We start from the raw sequence: 27,500 nt of genomic DNA on the forward strand, positions 1-27,500 counted from the left end.
TGGATAACGGCAGTGTTCAGCTGAAGCAGTAGATAACGGCAGTGGATAACGGCAGTGGATAACGGCAGCTGAAGCAGTATAACGGCAGTGGATAACGGTAGTGGCAGGGATAAGTGGATAACGGCAGTGGATAACGGCAGTGTTCAGCTGAAGCAGTGGATAACGGTAGTGGATAACGGCAGTGGATAACGGCAGATAACGGCAGTGGATAACGGCAGTGTTCAGCTGAAGCAGTAGATAACGGCAGTAGATAACGGCAGTGGATAACGGTAGTGGATAACGGTAGTGGATAACGGTAGTGGATAACGGTAGTGTTCAGCTGAAGCAGTAGATAACGGCAGTGGATAACGGTAGTGTTCAGCTGAAGCAGTAGATAACGGCAGTGGATAACGGCAGTGGATAACGGCAGTGGATAACGGCAGTGGATAACGGCAGTGGATAACGGCAGTGGATAACGGTAGTGGATAACGGCAGTGGATAACGGTAGTGGATAACGGCAGTGGTTCAGCAGTGATAGCAGTGGATAACGGCAGTGGATAACGGTAGTGGATAACGGCAGTGGATAACGGCAGTGGATATAACGGCAGTGGATCAGCTGAATAACGCAGTGGATAACGGCAGTGGATAACGGCAGTGGATAACGGCAGTGGATAACGGTAGATAACGTTAAGCTGATAACGGGCAGTGGATAACGGCAGTGGATAACGGCAGTGGATAACGGCAGTGGATAACGGTAGTGGATGGATAACGGCAGTGGATAACGTGGATAACGGTAGTGGATAACAGTAGATAACGGCAGTGTTAAGCTGGATAACGGTAGTGTTCAGCTGAAGCGGGCAGTGGATAACGGTAGTGGATAACGGTGTTCAGTGGATAAACGGTAGTGGATAACGGTGGATAACGTGTTCAGCTGAAGCAGTGGATAACGGCAGTGGATAACGGTAGTGGATAACGGCAGTGGATAACGGCAGTGTTCAGGCTGATAACGGCAGTGGATAACGGCAGTAGATAACGGCAGTGGATAGCGAAGCAGTGGATAACGGTAGTGGATAACGGCAGATAACGGTAGTGGATAACGGCAGTAGATCAGCTGAAGCAGTGGATAACGATAACGGCAGTGGATAACGGTAGTGGATAACGGTAGTGTTCAGCTGAAGCAGTAGATAACGGTAGTGGATAGCTGAAGCAGTGGATAACGGCAGTGGATAACGGAGTGTTCAGCGGCAGTAGATAACGGCAGTGGATAACTAACGATAACGGCAGTGTTCAGCTGAAGCAGTAGATAACGGTAGTGGATAACGGTATAACGGCAGTGTTCAGCTGAAGCAGTGGATAACGGCGGGATAACGGTGTTAACGGTAGTGAAGCAGTGGATAACGGCAGGCAGTGGGTAGTGTTCAGCTGAAGCAGTAGTGGACGGCAGTATAACGGCAGTGGATAACGGCAGTGGATAACGGCAGTGGATAACGGCTGATAACGGCAGTAGATAACGGCAGTGTTCAGCTGAAGCAGTAGATAACGGTGGATAACGGTAGTGGATAACGGTAGTGTTCAGTGGATAACGCGGGATAACGGCAGTGGATAACGGCAGTGTTCAGCTGAAGCAGTAGATATAACGGCAGTGGATAACGGCAGTGGATAACGGCAGTGTTAAGCTGAAACGCAGTAGATAACGGCAGTGGATAACGGTAGGATAACGGTGGATAACGGCAGTGGATAACGGCAGTGTTCAGCTGAAGCAGTAGATAACGGCAGTGGATAACGGCAGTGGATAACGGTAGTGTTCAGCTGAAGCAGTAGATAACGGCAGTGGATAACGGCAGTGGATAACGGCAGTGGATAACGGCAGTGTTCAGCTGAAGCAGTAGATAACGGCAGTGGATAACGGTAGTGTTAACGAAGCAGTAGATAACGGCAGTGGATAACGGTAGTGGATAACGAAGCAGTGGATAACGGCAGGATGAAGCAGTGGATAACGGCATAATAACGGTAGTGTTCAGCTGAAGCAGTAGATAACGGCATATAACGGTAGTGGATAACGGCAGTGGATAACGGTAGTGGATAACGGCAGTGGCTGAAGCAGTAGATAACGGCAGTGGATAACGGCAGTGGATAACGGCAGTGGATAAGCAGTAGATAACGGCAGTGGATAACAGTGGATAACGGCAGTGGATAAGCGGATAACGCAGTGTTCAGATAAGCGGTAGATAACGGCAGTGGATAACGGTGGATAACGGTAGTGTTAGCGGCAGTGGATAACGGTGGTGGATAACGGCAGTGGATAACGGTAGTGGATCAAGCAGTGATAACGGTAGTGGATAACGGTAGTGGATAACGCTGAAGCAGTAGATAACGGCAGTGGATAACGGTAGTGTTCAGCTGAAGCAGTAGATAACGGCAGTGATAACGGTGTTCAGCTGGATAGATAACGGCAGTGGATAACGGCAGTGGATAACGGCAGTGTTCAGCTGAAGCAGTAGATAACGGCAGTGGATAACGGCAGTGGATAACGGTAGTGGATAACGGCAGTGGATAACGGTAGTGGATAACGGTAGTGTTCAGCTGAAGCAGTAGATAACGGTATAACGTGTTCAGCTGAAGTGGATACAGTGGATAACGGCAGTGGATAACGGCAGTGGATAACGGCAGTGGATAACGGTAGTGTTCAGCTGAAGCAGTAGATAACGGCAGTAGATAACGGCAGTGGATAACGGTAGTGTTCAGCTGAAGCAGTAGATAACGGCAGTGGATAACGGCAGTGTTCAGCTGAAGCAGTAGATAACGGCAGTGTTCAGCTGAAGCAGTAGATAACGGCAGTGGATAACGGTAGTGGATAACGGTAGTGTTCAGCTGAAGCAGTAGATAACGGCAGTGGATAACGGCAGTGGATAACGGCAGTGGATAACGGCAGTGGATAACGGTAGTGGATAACGGGCAGTGTTCAGCTGAAGCAGTAACGGATAATAACGGTAGTGGATAACGGTAGTGGATAACGGCAGTGGATAACAGTGGATAACGGTAGTGGATAGCAGTAGATAACGGCAGTGTTGGATAACAGCTGAAGCAGTGGATAACGGCAGTGGAAGCAGTAGATAACGGTAGTGGATAACGGCAGTGGATAACGGCAGTGTTCAGCTGAAGCAGTGGATAACGGCAGTGGATAACGGCAGTGGATAACGGCAGTGTTCAGCTGAAGCAGTAGATAACGGCAGTGGATAACGGTAGTGGATAACGGCAGTGGATAACGGTAGTGGATAACGGCAGTGGATAACGGTAGTGTTCAGCTGAAGCAGTAGATAACGGCAGTGGATAACGGCAGTGGATAACGGTAGTGTTCAGCTGAAGCAGTAGATAACGGCAGTGGATAACGGCAGTGGATAACGGCAGTGGATAACGGCAGTGGATAACGGCAGTGGATAACGGCAGTGGATAACGGCAGTGTTCAGCTGAAGCAGTAGATAACGGCAGTGGATAACGGTAGTGGATAACGGCAGTGGATAACGGCAGTGGATAACGGCAGTGGATAACGGCAGTGTTCAGCTGAAGCAGTGGATAACGGTAGTGGATAACGGCAGTGGATAACGGCAGTGGATAACGGCAGTGGATAACGGTGTTCATAAGCAGTGGATAACGGTGTTAACGGAAGTGGATAACGGATAACGGTGGATAACGGCAGTGGATAACGGCAGTGGATAACGGTAGTGTTCAGCTGAAGCAGTAGATAACGGTAGTGGATAACGGTGGATAACATAACGGCAGTGTTCATAACGCTGATAACGGTAGTGGATAACGGCAGTAGTGGATAACGGTAGTGGATAACGGTAGTGTTCAGCAGTGAAACGCAGTATTTTAGATAACGGCAGTGGATAACGGGTATTTTAGCTGAAGCAGTGGATAACGGTAGTGTTTTAGGGAAGCAGTGGATAACGGCAGTGGATAACGGCAGTGGATAACGTATTTTGGGATAACGGGCAGTGGATAACGGCAGTATTTTAGGGAGAGCAGTGGACAACAACAGTATTTTAGGGAGAGCAGTGGCAGTGGATAACAGTATTTTAGGGAGAGGCAGTGGATAAAGGCAGTGGATAACAGTATTTTAGGGATAACGAGCAGTGGATAACGGCACGACAACAGTATTTTAGGGAGAGCAGTGGACAACAACAGTATTTTAGGGAGAGCAGTGGACAACAACAGTATTTTAGGAGAGCAGTGGACAACAACATTATTTTAGGGAGAGCAGTGGACAACAACAGTATTTTAGGGAGAGCAGTGGACAACAACAGTATTTTAGGGAGAGCAGTGGACAACAACAGTATTTTAGGGAGAGCAGTGGACAACAACAGTATTTTAGGGAGAGCAGTGGACAACAACAGTATTTTAGGAGAGCAGTGGACAACAACAGTATTTTAGGGAGAGCAGCGGACAACAACAGTATTTTAGGGAGAGCAGTGGACAACAACAGTATTTTAGGGAGAGCAGTGGACAACAACAGTATTTTAGGGAGAGCAGTGGACAACAACAGTATTTTAGGGAGAGCAGTGGACAACAACAGTATTTTAGGGAGAGCAGCGGACAACAACAGTGTTCAGCTGAAGCAGCATATTAAATACAGAACATCTCGAGGAGAATATTGGACACATGATAGAACAATACTAGAAGCTTTCTATGGGGGGAATCAGCAGGTTTACAAATCCTCTGGGAGTGTATGATCCCACATGTCCACAACTGCATGACAAATCACATCTATACGAATATCAAACACATACACTTTTGCAATTGGAAAAGCTGTTATTGTTACAACAACAGTTTTTAGACCCCCCAACAGTACACACACACACACACCCAACAGTATTTCTGATTTCTAGTTGAAACGACAACGCATTGGGGAAGTATTCAGACCCCTTCCCTTTCCCACATTATGTTACAGCCTCATTCTAAAATGGATTACATTGTTTTTTAGGGAGAGCCTCATCAATCTACACACAATACCCCGTAATGACATCACCATACCCCCTAATGACATCACCGTACCCCCTAATGACATCACCGTACCCCTAATGACATCACAATACCCCATAATGACATCACCATACCCCATAGTGTCATCCCGTCCCCATACATCCAATACCCCATAATGACATCACAATACCCCATAATGACATCACAATACCCCCATAATGACATCACCGTACCCCCTAATGACATCACCGTACCCACTAATGACATCACAATACCCCATAATGACATCACCGTACCCCCTAATGACATCACCGTACCCCCTAATGACATCACAATACCCCATAATGACATCACCATACCCCATAATGACATCACAATACCCCATAATGACATCACCATACCCCATAGTGACATCCCATACCCCATAATGGCATCACCATACCCCATAATGACATCACCATACCCCATAATGACAAAGCGAATACAGGTTCATTTTTTCTTCAAATGTATTAAAGATAAACTGAAACACCTTATTTACATCAGTATTCAGACTCTTTGCTATGAGACTGGAAATTGAGCTCCAGTGCATCCTGTTTCCATTGATCATCCTTGAGATGTTTCTACAACTTGGACATGATTTGGAAAGGCACACACCTGTCTATATAAGGTCTCACAGTTGACAGTGCATGTCAGAGCAAAAACCAAGTCATGATCTCTAAAGAATTGTCCGTAGAGCTCCGAGACAGGATTGTTGTTGAGGCACAGATCTGGGGAAGGGTACCAGAAAATGTTTGTAGCATTGAAGGTCCCCAAGAACACAGTGGCCTCCATCATTCTGAAATGGAAGAATTTTAGAGCCACCAAGACTATTTCTAGAGCTGTCTGCCAGGACAAACTGAGCAATAGGGGGAGAAAGGCCATTGGTCAGGGAGGTGACCAAGAACCCAAGAAGAATGGGAGAAACTCCTCAAATACTGGTGTGCCAAACTTACCCATGAAAACTCACGGCTGTATTCGCTGCCAAAGGCACTTCAACAAAGTACTGAGTAAAGGGTCTGAATACTTATATAAATGTTATATTTATTTATTACACATTTGCAAAAATTGCTTCTTTAAAAAAAAAAATGGGGTTGAGTGTGTAGAAAAAACTATTTAATCAATTTTATAATAAAGCTGTAACAAAGAAAATGTGGAAAAAGTCAAGGGGTCTGAATACTTTCTGAATGCACTGTAACTACGGTAACAGTCCTCAAGCCTCCGTCCTTCACCTTGGCTACTTTCCTCCAGTTAAGACAATCAAAGAAGTAGTAGGTGCCTCTCTCATAGGCGTTGGTCTTCAGAGTGGGCTCCATGCCCGGCGCCCGCGTGATCCACACACGCTCCTCCTTGTGGTACCGCCAGTCCCGGTTGAAGCTGAGGTCACAGGTCACACAGGTTACGGGTCAAATGTTAGGGCAGAGCATTGTATACGGTAGAAACAATTGATTATAAGACTTGAAAACAACCTACATAGAGGTGGCAGAAGGGGGCCCTGACTACATAGAGGTGGCAGAAGGGGGCCGTGACTACATAGAGGTGGCAGAAGGAGGCCGACTACATAGAGGTGGCAGAAGGGGGCCTGACTACATAGAGGTGGCAGAAGGGGCCCTGACTACATAGGTGGCAGAAGGGGGCTGCCTACATAGAGGTGGCAGAAGGGGGACCTGGCTACATAGAGGTGGCAGAAGGGGGACCTGGCTACATAGAGGTTGCAGAAGGGGCCAGACTACATAGAGGTGGCAGAAGGGGCCAGACTACATAGAGGTGGCAGAAGGGGGCCGACTACATAGAGGTGGCAGAAGGGGGCCTGACTACATAGAGGTGGCAGAAGGGGGCCCTGACTACATAGAGGTGGCAGAAGGGGGCCCTGACTACATAGAGGTGGCAGAAGGGGGCCGACTACATAGAGGTGGCAGAAGGGGCCCGACTACATAGAGGTGGCAGAAGGGGGCCGACTACATAGAGGTGGCAGAAGGGGGCCGACTACATAGAGGTGGCAGAAGGGGCCCTGACTACATAGAGGTGGCAGAAGGGGGCCCTGGCTACATAGAGGTGGCAGAAGGGGGGCCTGACTACATAGAGGTAGCAGAAGAGGGCCGACTACATAGAGGTGGCAGAAGGGGGCCCTAGACTGGCAGAAGGGCTGACTACATAGAGGTGGCAGAAGGGGGCCCTGACTACATAGAGGTATGCAGAAGGGGTTCCCCGACCATAGAACCCAGAAGGGGCCAGACTACATAGAGGTGGCAGAAGGGGCCAGACTACATAGAGGTGGCAGAAGGGGAGCCTGACTACAGTGCGGTATGTTCTGCTTCATGTTCCACGTCAGTACCACAACCCAGAGGAGGGCGCTCGTTCACAAGAAAAGGTGAGTAAAAATAAACACCTCACCAAGCCTGTTACCATAGCAGCACTAGCTAGCCCAGCTGGGAGCATCCTTCACACAGTGTGGTGTGTCTGTATACGTACAGCTCTACTGCTGCCAGCAGCTGGAGAGGTCTCCTCCATTCATGTAGTAAAGATAGAACAGCAGGTCCTCCCCATACCGAGACAGTTTGATTGCAGCAAGCTGGAAGGAGGAGGAGGGGAAAAGAGAGAGAGGGGGAAAAGAGGAGAGAGGGGAAAAGAGAGCGAGAGGGGAGGAAAAGAAGGGGGAAAGAGGGGAGGAAAAGAGAGAGAGAGGGGAGGAAAAGAGAGAGAGGGGAGGAAAAGAGAGAGAGGGGAGGAAAAGAGAGAGAGGGGAGGAAAAGAGAGAGAGGGGAGGAAAAGAGAGAGAGGGGAGGAAAAGAGAGAGGGGGAAAAGAGGAAAAAGAGAGCGAGGGAGAGGGGGAAAAGGAAAAGAGAGAGAGGGGAGGAAAAGAGAGAGAGGGGAGGAAAAGAGAGAGGGGCAACAGGTTATTGATCTAGTCAGCGACCTGGAACCATCAACAGAAGCTAACCGTTCCATTCTTATCTCAACCATGCTAGATAAAAAGATGATTCAACTCTCACAATGGACAGAGCAGTTACAACTAGTGTTGCTAGTGCACACAAACAGAGGGGCCAATAACACGAGGGCCAAAACAACAACGTTACATTGAGCTGGTTAGAAAAGGTACTTTAACCATCCTTAATGAACAACTTAGAAGAAGGTCTGAATCAGAGAGGTGCGGGGGGGCTGCCATAAGGGTGAATGGTGGTGTGTTGTGGCCATGTTGGCCAACAGCAACCCAACCCTGGGTTTATTCAGTCTCTGAGGTACATACCTTGTCCCTTATGTGAATGTTGGTTAAATACTCAGATGGAACATGGAAGTCTGGAAGTGAAGAGAGAAGTGGTTAGAGAGAACCAGACGGGGGAAACTGGCAGAATCTATCCCACCTCCAGAGCACTCTGTCTGGGTAGGATACGTACCGATGTCCTGGGGTCGACACGGTGCTGACGCCCAGGGAGACGCAAACTTGGGGTACAGGTTTCTGAAGGACGAGAAAGCGGTCATGCTGTTACTGACAGATTATTTTGTTGCCATGTTAACAGGTTACAATGGCGTGTCCTCCTTTTCATTTTTCGATTTAAAAACAAAAGACAGAATTGCACCTCTTCAAGGAATTCCACCTCTTTAAGGAATACCTAGGATAGGATAAAGTAATCCTTCTCACCCCCGCCCCCCCCTTAAATGATTTAGATGCACTATCGTAAAGTGGCTGTTCCACTGGATGTCATAAGGTGAATTCACCAATTTGTAAGTCGCTCTGGATAAGAGCGTCTGCCAAATGACTTCAATGTAATTGGACATAATAGCAGCCTATTGTCCAGTGAGTGTGTTTCAGGAGGCGACAGTAGAGATCAGCTGCCTGCTGCTCTGCTCTCAGGCTGTCAGGGTGAGACAACATGTAGCAGGATGACTGAGTAGTGAAGGCTGCTCATCTTCCTATGACTGGAGGAGGAGATGCCAAGAGGTGTGTGAAAGAGCCACTCCTCGCCCCCGTTCCCATAACGTTCTACTGGACTCCCAGCCACGGCCCGTTCTACTGGACTCCCAGCCACCCGTTCTACTGGACTCCCAGCCACGGCCCGTTCTACTGGACTCCCAGCCACGGCCCGTTCTACTGGACTCCCAGCCACGGCCCGTTCTACTGGACTCCAGCCACGGCCCGTTCTACTGGACTCCCAGCCACGGCCCGTTCTACTGGACTCCCAGCCACGGCCCGTTCTACTGGACTCCCAGCCACGGCCCGTTCTACTGGACTCCCAGCCACGGCCCGTTCTACTGGACTCCCAGCCACGGCCCGTTCTACTGGACTCCCAGTCACGGCCCGTTCTACTGGACTCCCAGTCACGGCCCGTTCTACTGGACTCCGTTTCTACTCCCCGTAACGGCCCGTTCTACTTCCCGTAACGGCCCGTTCTACTTCCCGTAACGGCCCGTTCTACTTCCCGTAACAGCCCGCTCTTCAGAAGGACTGTTATAGTAGAGATCAGCCAAACTGTCACCATTATCTTCAGAAGGACTGTTATAGTAGAGATCAGCCAAACTGTCACCATTATCTTCAGAAGGACTGTTATAGTAGAGATCAGCCAAACGGTCACCATTATCTTCAGAAGAACTGTTACAGTAGAGATAGCCAAACTGTCACCATTATCTTCAGAAGGACTGTTATAGTAGAGATCAGCCAAACTGTCACCATTATCTTCAGAAGGACTGTTATAGTAGAGATCAGCCAAACTGTCACCATTATCTTCAGAAGGACTGTTATAGTAGAGATCAAAGCGGTCACCATTATCTTCAGAAGGACTGTTACAGTAGAGATCAGCCAAACTGTCACCATTATCTTCAGAAGAACTGTTACAGTAGAGATAGCCAAACTGTCACCATTATCTTCAGAAGGACTGTTACAGTAGAGATCAGCCAAACTGTCACCATTATCTTCAGAAGGACTGTTATAGTAGAGATCAGCCAAACTGTCACCATTATCTTCATAAGGACTGTTACAGTAGAGATCAGCCAAACTGTCACCATTATCTTCAGAAGGACTGTTATAGTAGAGATCAGCCAAACTGTCACCATTATCTTCAGAAGGACTGTTACAGTAGAGATCAGCCAAACTGTCACCATTATCTTCAGAAGGACTTACAGTAGAGATCAGCCAAACGGTCACCATTATCTTCAGAAGGACTGTTACAGTAGAGATCAGCCAAACTGTCACCATTATCTTCAGAAGGACTGTTACAGTAGAGATCAGCCAAACTGTCACCATTATCTTCAGAAGGACTGTTACAGTAGAGATCAGCCAAACTGTCACCATTATCTTCAGAAGGACTGTTACAGTAGAGATCAGCCAAACTGTCACCATTATCTTCAGAAGGACTGTTATAGTAGAGATCAGCCAAACTGTCACCATTATCTTCAGAAGGACTGTTACAGTAGAGATCAGCCAAACTGTCACCATTATCTTCAGAAGGACTGTTATAGTAGAGATCAGCCAAACTGTCACCATTACCTTCAGAAGGACTGTTACAGTAGAGATCAGCCAAACTGTCACTCTAGTCCTCCACATCGCCTGACACTGAATCCTGGCCTCTAATTGGCTGCTAAAAAGACAGCTATTACATTTTTGTATTTATTTAACCATTATTTTACCAGTTAAGTTGACTGAGAACATTCTCATTTACAGCATTTACAGCAAGGACCTGGGGAATAGTTACAGGGGAGAGAAGGGGATCAATGAGCCAATTGTAAGCTGGGGATGATTAGGTGACCATGATGGTATGAGGGCCACATTAGGAATTTAGCCAGGACACCGGGGTTAACACCCCTACTCTTATGATTAGTGCCATGGGATCTTTAGTGACCACCGAGAGTCAGGACAACCGTTTAATATCCTACACAGGGCAATGTCCCCAATCACTGCCCTGGGGCATTGGGATATATTTTTTTAGACCAGAGGATAGAGTGCCTCCTACTGGCCCTCCAACACCACTTCCAGCAGGATCTGGTCTCCCATCCAGGGACCGACCAGGACCAAACCTGCTTAGCTTCAGAAGCAAGCCAGCAGTGGTATGCAGGGTGGTACGCTGCTGGCTCACCTCTGACCAATCAATGGCGCAGGTGATCCAGAGTGGGCAGGTGTTAGGGGTGTGTCTCCCTGAGACAAAACACAGGCTATGATCAGACAGCATTCAGTGGCTTAGCAGTTATTTTCACACACCGTGCACACCACACCGTGCACACCACACCGTGCACACCACACCGTGCACACCACACCGTGCACGAGAAATGCTTAACAGAAGCCTTTGGTCTGAGGGGCGTCGTCACCAAAAACAGGAGATGTCACTCCACTAACCCTCCAGCTATGTAGATAATTAAACTAGTCACATCACTACCCACAGACACAGACAGCAGTTACCCTACACAGCACAGACAGACAGCAGTTACCCTACACAACACAGACAGACAGCAGTTACCCTACACAGCACAGACAGACAGCAGTTACCCTACACAGCACAGACAGACAGCAGTTACCCTACACACCACAGAGAGACAGCAGTTACCCTACATAGCACATGAGACAGACAACAGTTACCCTACACAGCACAGACAGAGAGACAGCAGTTACCCTACACAGCACAGACAGAGAGACAGCAGTTACCCTACACAGCACAGACAGAGAGACAGCAGTTACCCTACACACCACAGACAGACAGCAGTTACCCTACACACCACAGAGAGACAGCAGTTACCCTACACAGCACAGACAGACAACAGTTACCCTACACACCACAGACAGACAGCAGCACAGACAGACAGCAGTTACCCTACACAGCACAGACAGACAGCAGTTACTCCTCACAGCACAGACAGAGAGACAGCAGTTACCCTACACAGCACAGACAGAGAGACAGCAGTTACTCCCACAGCACAGACAGAGAGACAGCAGTTACACACAGCACAGACAGAGAGACAGCAGTTACAGCCTCACAGCACAGACAGACAGACAGCAGTTACATCTACACAGCACATCAGACAGACAGCAGCTACTCCTCACAGCAGCATCAGACAGACAGCAGCTACACCACACAGCACATCAGACAGACAGCAGCTACCCTCACAGCACATCAGACAGACAGCAGCTACACCACACAGCACATCAGACAGACAGCAGCTACACCACACAGCACATCAGACAGACAGCAGCTACACCACACAGCACATCAGACAGACAGCAGCTACACCACACAGCACATCAGACAGACAGCACACCACACAGCACATCAGACAGACAGCAGCTACACCACACAGCACATCAGACAGACAGCAGCTACACCACACAGCACATCAGACAGACAGCAGCTACACCACACAGCACATCAGACAGACAGCAGCTACACCACACACACATCAGACAGACAGCAGCTACACCACACAGCACATCAGACAGACAGCAGCTACACCACACAGCACATCAGACAGACAGCAGCTACACCACACAGCACATCAGACAGACAGCAGCTACACCACACAGCACATCAGACAGACAGCAGCTACACCACACAGCATCAGACACATCAGACATCAGACAGACAGCAGCTACACAGCACATCAGACAGACAGCAGCTACACCACACAGCACATCAGACAGACAGCTACACCACACAGCACATCAGACAGACAGCAGCTACACCACACAGACAGACAGCAGCTACACCACACAGCACAGACAGACAGCAGCTACACCACACAGCACATCAGACAGACATCAGCTACACCACACAGCACATCAGACAGACAGCAGCTACACCACACAGCACATCAGACAGACAGCAGCTACACCACACAGCACATCAGACAGACATCAGCTACACCACACAGCACATCAGACAGACATCAGCTACACCACACAGCACATCAGACAGACAGCAGCTACACCACACAGCACATCAGCCAGACAGCAGCTACACATCAGCCAGACAGCAGCTACTCCTCACAGCACATCAGACAGACAGACTACTCCTCACAGCACATCAGACAGACAGCACTCCCTCACAGCACATCAGACAGCAGCTACTCCTCACAGCAGACAGACAGCACTCCTCACAGCACATCAGACAGACAGCAGCTACTCCTCACAGCACATCAGACAGACAGCAGCTACTCCTCACAGCACATCAGACAGACAGCAGCTACTCCTCACAGCACATCAGACAGACAGCAGCTACACCACACAGCACATCAGACAGACAGCAGCTACACCACATCAGACAGACAGCAGCTACACCACATCAGACAGACAGCTACACCACACAGCACATCAGACAGACAGCAGCTACACCACATCAGACAGACAGCAGCTACACCACATCAGACAGACAGCAGCTACACCACACAGCATCAGACAGACAGCAGCTACTCCACACAGCACATCAGCCAGACAGCAGCTACACCACACAGCACATCAGCCAGACAGCAGCTACTCCTCACAGCACATCAGCCAGACTACTCCTCACAGCACATCAGCCAGACAGCAGCTACTCCTCACAGCACATCAGCCAGACAGCAGCTACTCCTCACAGCACATCAGACAGACAGCAGCTACTCCTCACAGCACATCAGACAGACAGCAGCTACTCCTCACAGCACATCAGACAGACAGCAGCTACTCCTCACAGCACATCAGACAGACAGCAGCCACATCAGACAGACAGCAGCACACCACATCAGACAGACAGCAGCTACACCACATCACAGACAGCATCAGACAGACAGCCAGACAGCTACACCACATCAGACAGACAGCAGCTACACCACATCAGAGACAGCAGCTACACCACATCAGACAGACAGCAGCTACACCACACAGCACATCAGACAGACAGCAGCACTCCAGCACATCAGACCAGACAGCAGCTACACCACACAGCACATCAGCAGACAGCAGCTACAGCACAGACAGCAGCTACTCCTCACAGCACATCAGCCAGACAGCAGCTACTCCTCACAGCACATCAGCCAGACAGCAGCTACTCCTCACAGCACATCAGCCAGACAGCAGCTACTCCTCACAGCACATCAGACAGACAGAGCTACTCCTCACAGCACATCAGACAGACAGCTACTCCTCACAGCACATCAGACAGACAGCAGCTACACCACACAGCACATCAGACAGACAGCAGCTACACCACACAGCACATCAGACAGACAGCAGCTACACCACATCAGACAGACAGCAGCTACAGACAGACAGTTTATTATACAGCATCACTGAGGATAATGACTCCACACAGCACATCAGACAGACAGTCTACTCCATAAGTTCAGACAGTCTAACCACGGCTGCAGCCTAAACTGATGGATCAGTTATTCCCACATCCCGTTGAGAGACTTTCTAAATGTCCTAGAGACGACTCCATAGTTAAGACTTACTCTGGCTGCAGCCTAAACTGCTCCTGGATCAGTTATTCCCAGTCCTAGTGTCCTAGAGAGTCAGGTCAGTGCCCAGTGTTGTCAGGTCACTGCCCAGTGCCAGGTGCACCATGCCAGGGTCCGTCTCCGCTGCCCTGATGAACGTTAACAAGCCAATCATCCCAAACTGGTCTGTTACCATGCCCCCGGGAATGTTCGTCACGCGGCCTGGAGGGGAGGAGGAGAGGAAAGACCAATGAGGATGGGACCCTCGTGTGTGTGTGTGTTTGAGTGAGTGAGTGAGTGAGTGAGTGGAGTGAGTGAGTGAGTGAGTGAGTGAGTGAGTGAGTGTGTTTGAGTGTGTGTGTGTGTGTTTGAGTGTGTGTGTGTGTGTTTGAGTGTGTGTGTGTGTGTGTGTTTGAGTGTGTGTGTGTGTGTGTGTGTTTGAGTGTGTGTGTGTGTGTGTTTGAGTGTGTGTTTGAGTGTGTGTGTGTGTGTGTTTGAGTGTGTGTGTGTGTGTGTGTGTTTGAGTGTGTGTGTGTGTGTGTTTGAGTGTGTGTGTGTGTGTGTTTGAGTGTGTGTGTGTGTGTTTGAGTGTGTGTGTGTGTGTGTGTTTGAGTGTGAGTGAGTGTGAGTGAGTTTGAGTGTGAGTGAGTGTGAGTGAGTTTGAGTGAGTGAGTGTGTGTGAGTGAGTGTGTTTGAGTGTGTGTGAGTGTGTTTGAGTGTGAGTGAGTGTGTTTGAGTGAGTGTGTTTGAGTGTGTGTGTTTGAGTGTGTGTGTTTGAGTGTGTGTGTTTGAGTGTGTGTGTTTGAGTGTGTGTGTGTGTGTGTTTGAGTGTGTGTGTGAGACCCCGTCTATAAACTGGAGTTGAACGTTGACCTTTGTGCCCGGCTGATGGAAAAATGACCAGGTTACATTTTTCCTGACCACGGAAAAGTCTTTCTTGTAGCTCTTCCTAATCATCACCTACACCAGGTCTTCCTGGTCATCACCTACACCAGGTCTTCCTAGTCATCACCTACACCAGGTCTTCCTAGTCATCACCTACACCAGGTCTTCATAGTCATCACCTACACCAGGTCTTCATAGTCATCACCTACACCAGGTCTTCATAGTCATCACCTATACCAGGTCTTCCTAGTCATCACCTATACCAGGTCTTCTTAGTCATCACCTACACCAGGTCTTCATAGTCATCACCTACACCAGGTCTTCATAGTCATCACCTACACCAGGTCTTCATAGTCATCACCTACACCAGGTCTTCATAGTCATCACCTACACCAGGTCTTCCTAGTCATCACCTACACCAGGTCTTCCTAGTCATCACCTACACCAGGTCTTCCTAGTCATCACCTACACCAGGTCTTCCTAGTCATCACCTACACCAGGTCTTCCTAGTCATCACCTACACCAGGTCTTCCTAGTCATCACCTACACCAGGTCTTCCTAGTCATCACCTACACCAGGTCTTCCTAGTCATCACCTACACCAGGTCTTCATAGTCATCACCTACACATCAGGTCTTCCTAGTCATCACCTACACCAGGTCTTCCTAGTCATCACCTACACCAGGTCTTCCTAGTCATCACCTACACCAGGTCTTCCTAGTCATCACCTAGGTCTTCCTGGTCATCACCTATACCAGGTCTTCCTAGTCATCACCTATACCAGGTCTTCCTAGTCATCACCTACACCAGGTCTTCCTAGTCATCACCTACACCAGGTCTTCCTAGTCATCACCTATACCAGGTCTTCATAGTCATCACCTATACCAGGTCTTCATAGTCATCACCTATACCAGGTCTTCATAGTCATCACCTATACCAGGTCTTCATAGTCATCACCTATACCAGGTCTTCATAGTCATCACCTATACCAGGTCTTCATAGTCATCACCTATACCAGGTCTTCATAGTCATCACCTATACCAGGTCTTCATAGTCATCACCTATACCAGGTCTTCATAGTCATCACCTATACCAGGTCTTCATGGTCACCAGGTCTTCCTGGTCATCACCTATACCAGGTCTTCATAGTCATCACCTACACCAGCTCTTCTTAGTCATCACCTACACCAGGTCTTCCTGGTCATCACCTACACCAGGTCTTCATAGTCATCACCTACACCAGGTCTTCATAGTCATCACCTATACCAGGTCTTCCTAGTCATCACCTATACCAGGTCTTCTTAGTCATCACCTACACCAGGTCTTCCTCGTCATCACCTACACCAGGTCTTCCTCGTCATCACCTATACCAGGTCTTCCTATCACCTATCCATCACCTACACCAGTCTTCATAGTCATCACCTACACCAGGTCTTCATCACCTATACCAGGTCATCATCCCTACACCAGGTCTTCATAGTCATCACCTACACCAGGTCTTCATAGTCATCACCTACACCAGGTCTTCTTCATCACCTATACCAGGTCTTCATAGTCATCACCTACACCAGGTCTTCATAGTCATCACCTACACCAGGTCTTCCTGGTCATCAGGTCTTCATAGTCACCTACACCAGGTTTTCTTAGTCATCACCTACACCAGGTCTTCATAGTCATCACCTACACCAGGTCTTCATAGTCATCACCTACACCAGGTCTTCATAGTCATCACCTACACCAGGTCTTCATCACCTACACCAGGTCTTCTTAGTCATCACCTACACCAGGTCCAGTCATCACCTATACCAGGTTTCATAGTCATCACCTACACCAGGTCTTCATAGTCATCACCTACACCAGGTCTTCCATCACCTACACCAGTCATCATCACCTACACCAGGTCTTCATAGTCATCACCTACACCAGGTTTTCTTAGTCATCACCTATACCAGGTCTTCATAGTCATCACCTACACCAGGTCTTCATAGTCATCACCTACACCAGGTCTTCATAGTCATCACCTACACCAGGTCTTCATAGTCATCACCTACACCAGGTTTTCTTAGTCATCACCTATACCAGGTCTTCATAGTCATCACCTACTCTTCATAGTCATCACCTACACCAGGTCTTCATAGTCATCACCTACACCAGGTCTTCTGGTCATCACCTACACCAGGTCTTCATAGTCATCACCTACACCAGGTCTTCTGGTATCACCTACACCAGGTCATCATCCTATCTTCCTGGTCATCACACCAGGTCTTCATAGTCATCACCTATACCAGGTCTTCTTAGTCATCACCTACAGGTCCAGGTTCTTCATAGTCAGTCACACCTACACCAGGTCTTCCTAGTCATCACCTATACCAGGTCTTCCTAGTCATCACCTATACCAGGTCTTCATAGTCATCACCTACACCAGGTCTTCATAGTCATCACCTACACCAGGTCTTCATAGTCATCACCTATACCAGGTCTTCCTATCACCTATACCAGGTCATCACCTATACCAGGTCTTCATAGTCATCACCTATACCAGGTCTTCATAGTCATCACCTATACCAGGTCTTCATAGTCATCACCTATACCAGGTCTTCATAGTCATCACCTACACCAGGTCTTCATAGTCATCACCTATACCAGGTCTTCATAGTCATCACCTATACAGGTCTTCAGTCATCACCTATACCAGGTCTTCATAGTCATCACCTACACCAGGTCTTCATAGTCATCACCTATACCAGGTCTTCATAGTCATCACCTATACCAGGTCTTCATAGTCATCACCTATACCAGGTCTTCATAGTCATCACCTACACCAGGTCTTCCTAGTCATCACCTACACCAGGTCTTCTTAGTCATCACCTATACCAGGTCTTCATAGTCATCACCTATACCAGGTCTTCTTAGTCATCACCTATACCAGGTCTTCCTAGTCATCACCTATACCAGGTCTTCATAGTCATCACCTATACCAGGTCTTCATAGTCATCACCTATACCAGGTCTTCATAGTCATCACCTACACCAGGTCTTCCTAGTCATCACCTACACCAGGTCTTCCTAATCATCACCTATACCAGGTCTTCCTAGTCATCACCTATACCAGGTCTTCCTAGTCATCACCTACACCAGGTCTTCATAGTCATCACCTATACCAGGTCATCACCTACACCAGGTCTTCATAGTCATCACCTACACCAGGTCTTCATAGTCATCACCTATACCAGGTCTTCATAGTCATCACCTATACCAGGTCTTCATAGTCATCACCTATACCAGGTCTTCATAGTCATCACCTATACCAGGTCTTCATAGTCAGGTCCTGTGCTGTGACAGGTGAAAGGTTGGATGGAGTGAAGGACAGAGTGAAGGACAGAGTGAAGGACAGAGTGAAGGACAGAGTGAGGAATTGAGTCTCACCGTCCGGTAACACCTGTATGCCTTTCTTCAACTGGTTGTTGTTCTGGGCTGTTGAGCTCTTGTCCCCGGGGAACTTGGGCCCGTCTGTGCTGCTGGAAGTCTTACCTGAAGAGTTTAGATTCTGGAGAGAGGACAGGAAGACAAGCAGGGTTTAGATTCTGGAGAGAGAGACAGGAAGAGGAGCAGAGTAGATTCTGGAGAGAGAGACAGGAAGAGAAGCAGAGTAGATTCTGGAGAGAGAGACAGGAAGAGGAGCAGAGCAGATTCTGGAGAGAGAGGAATAGAAGCAGGATTCTGGAGAGAGAGCAGAGAAGCAGAGATTCTGGAGAGAGAGACAGGAAGAGAAGCAGATTCTGGAGAGAGAGACAGGAAGAGAAGCAGAGTAGATTCTGGAGAGAGAGAGACAGGAAGAGAAGCAGAGAGGGACAGGAAGAGAAGCAGAGTAGATTCTGGAGAGAGGAACAGGAAGAGAAGCAGAGTAGATTCTGGAGAGAGAGACAGGAAGAGAAGCAGAGTAGATTCTGGAGAGAGAGACAGGAAGAGAAGCAGAGTAGATTCTGGAGAGAGGAACAGGAAGAGGAGCAGAGTAGATTCTGGAGAGAGAGAGAGGAAGAGAAGCAGAGTAGATTCTGGAGAGAGAGAGAGGAAGAGAAGCAGAGTAGATTCTGGAGAGAGAGACGGGAAGAGAAGCAGGGTTTAGATTCTGGAAAGAGAGACAGGAAGAGAAGCAGAGTAGATTCTGGAGAGAGAGAGACAGGAAGAGGAGCAGAGTAGATTCTGGAGAGAGAGAGACAGGAAGAGGAGCAGAGTAGATTCTGGAGAGAGAGAGACAGGAAGAGGAGCAGAGTAGATTCTGGAGAGAGGAACAGGAAGACAAGCAGGGTTTAGATTCTGGAGAGAGAGACAGGAAGACAAGCAGGGTTTAGATTCTGGAGAGAGGAACAGGAAGACAAGCAGGGTTTAGATTCTGGAGAGAGAGACGGGAAGAGAAGCAGGGTTTAGATTCTGGAGAGAGAGAGACAGGAAGAGAAGCAGAGTAGATTCTGGAGAGAGAGACAGGAAGAGAAGCATAGTAGATTCTGGAGAGAGAGAGACAGGAAGAGGAGCAGAATAGATTCTGGAGAGAGAGACAGGAAGAGGAGCAGAGTAGATTCTGGAGAGAGAGACAGGAAGAGAAGCAGAGTAGATTCTGGAGAGAGAGACAGGAAGAGGAGCAGAGTAGATTCTGGAGAGAGAGACAGGAAGAGAAGCAGAGTTGATTCCGGGGAGGGATGAAGAGGCATAGTGAAAGAGTACATTCTCCACAGGGAGGAAGAGTCCTGTTAGAGCCCCAGTATCTTTCCCTGTGCAGTTGGTTCTCCTCCGAACACTAAAGATACAGTCTAATAACGTCACTGAAATGGTCTTCACTAAATTGAACTACTTCCTGTGGGATAAATAGAACTACACTTCAGAACAGAAAAACAGGGAACCTAACACTGGCTTCATTAACTTCTGGGTGACAGGGGGCAGTATTTGCACATCCGGATGAAATGCATGCCCAAATTCACCTGCCTGCTACTCATCCCCAGAAGATAAGATATGCATATTATTAGTAGATTTTGATAGAAAACACTCTGAAGTTTCTAAAACTGTTTGAATCATGTCTGTGAGTATAACAGAACTTATTTAGCGGACAAACCATTCAGATTTTGTGTTGTTGAGGTCACTCTTGTCATTGAGTTTTCATTGGGAATCCAGATTTCTAAGGGACCTTCTTGCAGTTCCTATCGCTTCCACTGGATGTCAACAGTCTTTAGAAATTGGTTGAGGTTATTCCTTTGTGTAATGAAGAAGTACGGCCATCTTGAACAAGGGTCACTTGAAGTGTACTGTTAGATAGAGGCGCGTGACCAGAAAGCTAGCTTCAGTTTTATCGATTATTTATGTTAAAAAATACCTAAAGTTGTATTACAAAAGTAGTTTGAAATGTTTTGGCAAAGGTTACAGGTAACTTTTGAGATATTTTTAGTCACGTTGAGCAAGTTAGAACCGGTGTTTTTCTGGATCAAACGCACCAAATAAAAATGGACATTTTGGATATATATCGACGTAATTAATCGAACAAAAGGCCCATTTGTGATGTTTATGGGACATATTGGAGTGCCAACAAAAGAAGCTCGTCAAAGGTAAGGCATGAATTATATATTTATTTCTGCGTTTTGTGTAATGCCTGCTGGGTTGAAATATGTTTTCTCTCTTCGTTTACTATGGTGCTATCCTCAGATAATAGCATCGTTTGCTTTCGCCTAAAAGCCTTTTTGAAATCTGACATGCTGGCTGGATTCACAATAATTGCAGCTTTAATTTGCTATCTTGCATGTGTGATTTAATGAAAGTTAGATTTTTATAGTAATTTATTTGAATTTCGTGCTCTGCATTTTGAGACGCTAGCGTCCCACATATCCCAGAGAGGTTTTAAACAGCCCTCCGACAACGGATTTTAAAAGCCACGTGGATAGTAAACAGCAGCTCACAAGTCCCTCATCCGTCTCCCTCTCAATCCATTGGAGATGCTGTTTCAGACCGCGTTGATTTCCCCAGCAGCTCTCGTACCCCCTGCTACTAGAACACATGTCCCTGCAACATGAACCAATAATAAGTTAGTTTGTCCTAGTTTAGTTCCAGGTCTCTCTACCCATCGACGAAGCCTCAGAGCTGGGCTACATTAGTCACACAGACGATGATCAACTCCACTCCACAGCAGGAACACCACCAAACGGACCTTATATCAAATGTTTCAAGTTCCTCCTAGGGATTAAAGACGCACCGTTTTGCTGTCGTCGTTGTTCGACGTGGGGTCCTTGTAGTTGGGACCAGGCAGTGCAGGGAAGTCCTCGTTGTGGATGGAGAAGTCTTGGGACTGTTCGTTGGAGGGTTTGGTGACCATTCCAACTGCAGTACAGGAGAACAGGATGGACAGGCTGTAGCTCAGGTAAATACAGGGACAGAGAAGATCTCTCTGGAAGACAACCATCAATATCATCGCATCCCAGCAACCCAGAAGCAAAGGTAAACATGTTTTATTTTCTCACAGACTGGGATACACTCTCACCATAGAGAGCCCCCCAGCCAGTGGGTTGAGGAGAGGAGTAGGGGGTCTCACCATAAGGAGCCCTCCCAGCCAGTGGGTTGAGGAGAGGAGGTCTCACCATAGGGGTGGGTTGAGGAGAGGAGGTAGGGGTCTCACCATAGAGAACCAGTGGGTTGAGGAGAGGAGGTAGGGGGTCTCACCATAGAGAGCCCCCCCAGCCAGTGGGTTGAGGAGAGGAGGTACCATAAGGGGCCAGTGGGTTGAGGAGAGGAGGTAGGGGGTCTCACCATAAGGAGCCCTCCCAGCCAGTGGGTAGAGGAGAGGAGGTCTCACCATAGAGAGCCCCCCCCAGCCAGTGGGTTGAGGAGAGGAGGTCTCACCATAGAGAGCCCCCCCCAGCCAGTGGGTTGAGGAGAGGAGGTCTCACCATAAGGAGCCCTCCCAGCCAGTGGGTAGAGGAGAGGAGGTAGGGGGTCTCACCATAAGGAGCCCTCCCAGCCAGTGGGTTGAGGAGAGGAGGTAGGGGGTCTCACCATAAGGAGCCCTCCCAGCCAGTGGGTTGAGGAGAGGAGGTAGGGGGTCTCACCATAAGGAGCCCTCCCAGCCAGTGGGTTGAGGAGAGGAGGTAGGGGGTCTCACCATAGAGAGCCCTCCCAGCCAATGGGTTGAGGAGAGGAGGTTGGGGGTCTCACCATAGAGAACCAGTGGGTTGAGGAGAGGAGGTAGGGGGTTTCACCATAGAGAACCAGTGGGTTGAGGAGAGGAGGTTGGTGGTCTCACCATAGAGAACCAGTGGGTTGAGGAGAGGAGGTCTCACCATAGAGAACCAGTGGGTTGAGGAGAGGAGTAGGGGGTCTCACCATAAGGAGCCCTCCCAGCCAGTGGGTTGAGGAGAGGAGTAGGGTTCCCACCTTCCCTCCGACTCCGGTCTGCTAACGCTGGGAAGTCTGACAAGTCCAGACCTGTTACGTTTTCACTTCCGTCTACAGCAGGAAGAGAGACAGGACAAGAGAACAGTTAGTCAAGTCACCTCCCAATGTATTTAAAAAGCATTTCAGCGTCTCACACTTTACAGATAAAACAAGCTAGACACAAACCTCCATCTAGTCAGTTACAGAGAAACAAACCTCCCTCTAGTCAGTTACAGAGAAACAAACCTCCCTCTAGTCAGTTACAGAGAAACAAACCTCCCTCTAGTCAGTTACAGAAAAACAAACCTCCCTCTAGTCAGTTAGAAAAACAAACCTCAATCTAGTCAGTTAGAAAAACAAACCTCCCTCTAGTCAGTTAGAGAAACAAACCTCCCTCTAGTCAGTTAGAGAAACAAACCTCCCTCTAGTCAGTTAGAGAAACAAACCTCCCTCTAGTCAGTTAGAGAAACAAACCTCCCTCTAGTCAGTTAGAGAAACAAACCTCCCTCTAGTCAGTTAGAGAAAAACAAACCTCCCTCTAGTCAGTTAGAGAAACAAACCTCCCTCTAGTCAGTTAGAGAAACAAACCTCCCTCTAGTCAGTTAGAGAAACAAACCTCCCTCTAGTCAGTTAGAGAAACAAACCTCCCTCTAGTCAGTTAAAAAAACAAACCTCCCTCTAGTCAGAGAAACAAACCACAAAATAAACGATCAAATTACTACTATAACTATAACTTTCTGTCATCAATGAAGGGTATCAATCAGACAGCCAATCAATGTCTTGAACATCACCTGTTCCGTTGAAGATGTTGCTGGATAACGAGTTGTTCATCCCGAACGATGGATTCCGGTTCATTCCAAACCCCGACATACTGAAACAGAGACACTATTTCAGTCAGAATTCAATTTCACATTTTACTCATTCAGCAGATGCTCTTATCCAGGGCAAATTACAAAACATGGACATACTGAAACATGGAGAGAGAAACACCATTTCACTTTAATTCATGTTTCAACTTGTTAATTCTTAAAACCACGCAATATAGAAAAGTCCCTAAAAAAGTCCAAACCCCCCATAACACCTTAAGGCAGTCATAGGTACAGGCTGATTTGACATACGGTAACCTAGTAATAATGGGTCACTACAGAGTACCCCAGTCACTGCCGAGCACCCCAGTCACTGCCGAGCACCCCAGTCACTGCCGAGCACCCCAGTCACTGCCGAGCACCACCAGTCACTGCCGAGCACCCCAGTCACTGCCGAGCACCCCAGTCACTGCCGAGCACCACAGTCACTGCCGAGCACCACAGTCTTCACATGATCTGACTCTGAACCAAGCTAAAGCTAAGGACTGTATTCTCAGGCTCACGGTGCTGATCTAGAATCAGGTCCCCCATGGCCATATAATGATGATAGAAAAGGCTAAACTGATGCTGTAATCCTACAATAAAGACTGGGGAAACAACGGACGGAAGTCTCCTCTGGCTAAATGACTAGCGTGTTACATCAGGAAGGAGTGATGCATTACAAACTACACTGTTTTCTAACCAGTAAAATGGTGTTCGCTCAGCTGTGAGGAGGGCAATTTTAAAACATCCCCACTCCCCCCATGCCAAATGGGAATCTGTAGGCCAATCATGTTCTTCAAAAACAGCCCTTTTATCCAATGAAAACATTCAACCTTGTGCTTGATAGAAAGCCCTTATTAACTTCTTATGGCTGGGGGGCAGTAACGAGTAGCTTGGATGAATAAGGTGCTCAGAGTAAACTGCCTGCTACTCAGGCCCAGAAGCTAAGATATGTATATTATTAGTAGATTTGGATAGAAAACACTGAAGGTTCTAAAACTGTTTGAATGATGTCTGAGTATAACAGAACTTATATGGCTGTCAAAAACCTGAGACAAAAATCAAACCAGGAAGTGGGGAATCTGAGGTTTGTAGTTTTTCAACTCTTTGCCTATCCAAGAGAGTGTAAATTTGGTCCGATTGCACTTCCTAAGGCTTCCACTAGATGTCAGTCTTTAGAACCTTGTTTCAGGCTTTTACTGTGAAGGAGGAGAGAATAAGAGCTGATTGAGTAAGGGGTCTGCCTGAAGGCCATGAGCTCAGTCAGGCGCCCTCCTGTGAGAGGTAGCTGTGTTCCACTGCATTTCTAAAGACAAAGGAATTCTCAGATTGAAACATTATTGAAGATTGTTAAAAACAGCCTAAAGATTGATTCTATACATCGTTTGACATGTTTCTACGAACTGTAATGGAATTTGACTTCTCATCTGGCCTGCGCATCGTGAATTTGGATTTGTGAACTGAAGGCGCGAACAAAAAGGAGGTATTTGATCATAAATGGACTTTATCGAACAAAACTAACATTTATGGTGGAACTGGGATTCCTGTGAGTGCATTCTGATGAAGATCATCAAAGGTAAGTTAATATTTATAATGATATTTCTGACTTCTGTTGACTCCACAACATGGCGAATATCTTTATGGCTTGTTTTGGTCTCTGAGCGCTGTATTCAGATTATAGCATGGTGTGTTTTTTCGGTAAAGCTGTTTTGAAATCTGACACAGCGGTTGCATTAAAGAGAAGTTTATCTAAAGTTCCATGCATAACACTTGTATCTTTTATCAATGTTTATTATGAGTATTAAATTGATGTGGCTCTCTGCAAAATCACTGGATGTTTTGGAAGCAAAACATTACTGAATGTAACACGCCAATGTAAACTGAGATTTTTAGATGTAAATATGAACTTTATCGAACAAAACATATATGTATTGTGTAATATGAAGTCCTATGAGTGTCATCTGATGAAGATCATCAAAGGTTAGAGATTAATTTAATCTATTTCTGCCTTTTGTGACTCCTCTCTTTGGCTGGAAAAATGGCTGTGTTTTTCTGTGACTAGGTACTGACCTAACGTCATCAGATGGTGTGCTTTCGTCGTAAAGCCTGTTTGAAAATCGGGCACTGTGGTGGGATTAATAAATTGATCTTTAAAATGGTGTAAAATACTTGTATGTTTGAGGAATTTTAATTATGAGATTTCCGTTGTTTGAATTTGGCGCCCTGCACTTTCACTGGCTGTTGTCATATCGATCCCGTTAACGGGATCTCAGTCGTATGAGGTTTTTAATGCTCTGGACTGATCCTAATGGGTTAGCTAGACAGATACATAACTACCACACACACACACACACACACATATACACGTATCTATTATTGTCACATATAACAGGTTTACACGCCATCTCCATGGAGACAGATGTGGACCAGGACCAGTTCCTCTGTTGTGTACTGTGAGGACTAATTAGCTACACTGGGGAAGAATCAAAGTGATGACAGAGGAGAAAATGAGAGGAAGTGCAGAGGAGGAAGAGGAGAGAGACGAGATTGAAACGGCTTAGTTGACACCTATTCTCAGACCACTAAACACACCTTCAGGATAACATAGTAGATATGTCTTCACACTCATCATTCTCCACATCATTAAGAGACAGAGGGTTAATAATACAGTCTACAACAGTCTAGGCTACAATACAGTCTGTAATACAGTCTACGCTACACTAGTCTACAATACAGTCTAGGCCACACTACAGTCTAGGCTACAGTACAGTCTACAATACAGTCTACGCTACACTACAGTCTACAATACAGTCTAGGACGCAATACAGTCTACGCCACACTACAGTCTAGGCTACAATAGTCTACAATACAGTCTATGCTACACTAGTCTACAATACAGTCTAGGCTACAATAGAGTCTACAATATAGTCTAGGACGCAATACAGTCTAGGCCACACTACAGTCTACAAAACAAGTTACGCATTTTAACTGACCTTACTCATACCTCTTCTCTCCCTCACCCTCCCTTCTTCCCTCACCCTCCCCTCCCTCACCCTCCCTTCTTCCCCCAGCACCCAAAGCCCTCCCAGACAGACTCACTCCCCTCCCTCCCTCACCCTCCCTTCTCTCTGTGCAGAGTTCTCAATCCCAGCTTGTGTTTGACCCAAGGCAGTAAACAGCTCCTGACAGACAGACTCACTCTGTTAATGTCCTTACAGTACAGCAATGTCTCCTTTCAGCCACATATAAAGTATCACGAGCCAATAACCAACAACGCAGTTCAAGAAATAGAGTTAAGAAAATATTGACTAAATAAACAAAAGTTTAACAAATAAAAGCAGAGTAATAAAATAACGAGTCTATATACAGGGGGTACCGGATAGTAACGAGTCTATATACAGGGGGTACCGGATAGTAACGAGTCTATATACAGGGGGTACCGGATAGTAACGAGTCTATATACAGGGGGTACCGGATAGTAACGAGTCTATATACAGGGGGTACCGGTTAGTAACGAGGCTATATACAGGGGGTACTGGTACTGAGTCAATGTGCGGGGGTACAGGTTAGTAATGAGGCTATATACAGGGGGTACCGGTTAGTAACGAGGCTATATACAGGGGGTACCGGTACCGAGTCAATGTGCGGGGGTACAGGTTAGTAATGAGGCTATATACAGGGGGTACCGGTTAGTAACGAGGCTATATACAGGGGGTACCGGTACCGAGTCAATGTGCGGGGGTACAGATTAATCGAGTAGGTAGGGGTAAAGTGACTATGCATAGATAATAAACAGCGAGTAGCAGCAGTGTATTAAACAATGTGGTGTCAGTGTAAATAGTCCAGGTGGCCATTTGATTAACTGTTCAGGAGTCTTATGGCTTGGGGGATAGAAGCTGTTAAGGAGCCTTTTGGACCGAGACTTGGAGCTCCGGTACCGCTTGCCGTGCGGTAGCAGAGAGAACAGTCTATG

General features: G+C 47.4%; 2 pseudogenes; both read right to left on the reverse strand.

The window, feature by feature from the left end:
- Positions 1–27,500, reverse strand: part of LOC135537064 (CCR4-NOT transcription complex subunit 2-like) — an 87,001-nt pseudogene that overhangs the window by 20,852 nt on the left and 38,649 nt on the right.
- LOC135537063 (CCR4-NOT transcription complex subunit 2-like) lies at positions 6,114–8,585 on the reverse strand (annotated as a pseudogene).

This window comes from Oncorhynchus masou, unplaced genomic scaffold, assembly GCF_036934945.1.
Source record: "Oncorhynchus masou masou isolate Uvic2021 unplaced genomic scaffold, UVic_Omas_1.1 unplaced_scaffold_705, whole genome shotgun sequence".
NCBI classification, from domain to species: Eukaryota; Metazoa; Chordata; class Actinopteri; order Salmoniformes; family Salmonidae; genus Oncorhynchus; species Oncorhynchus masou.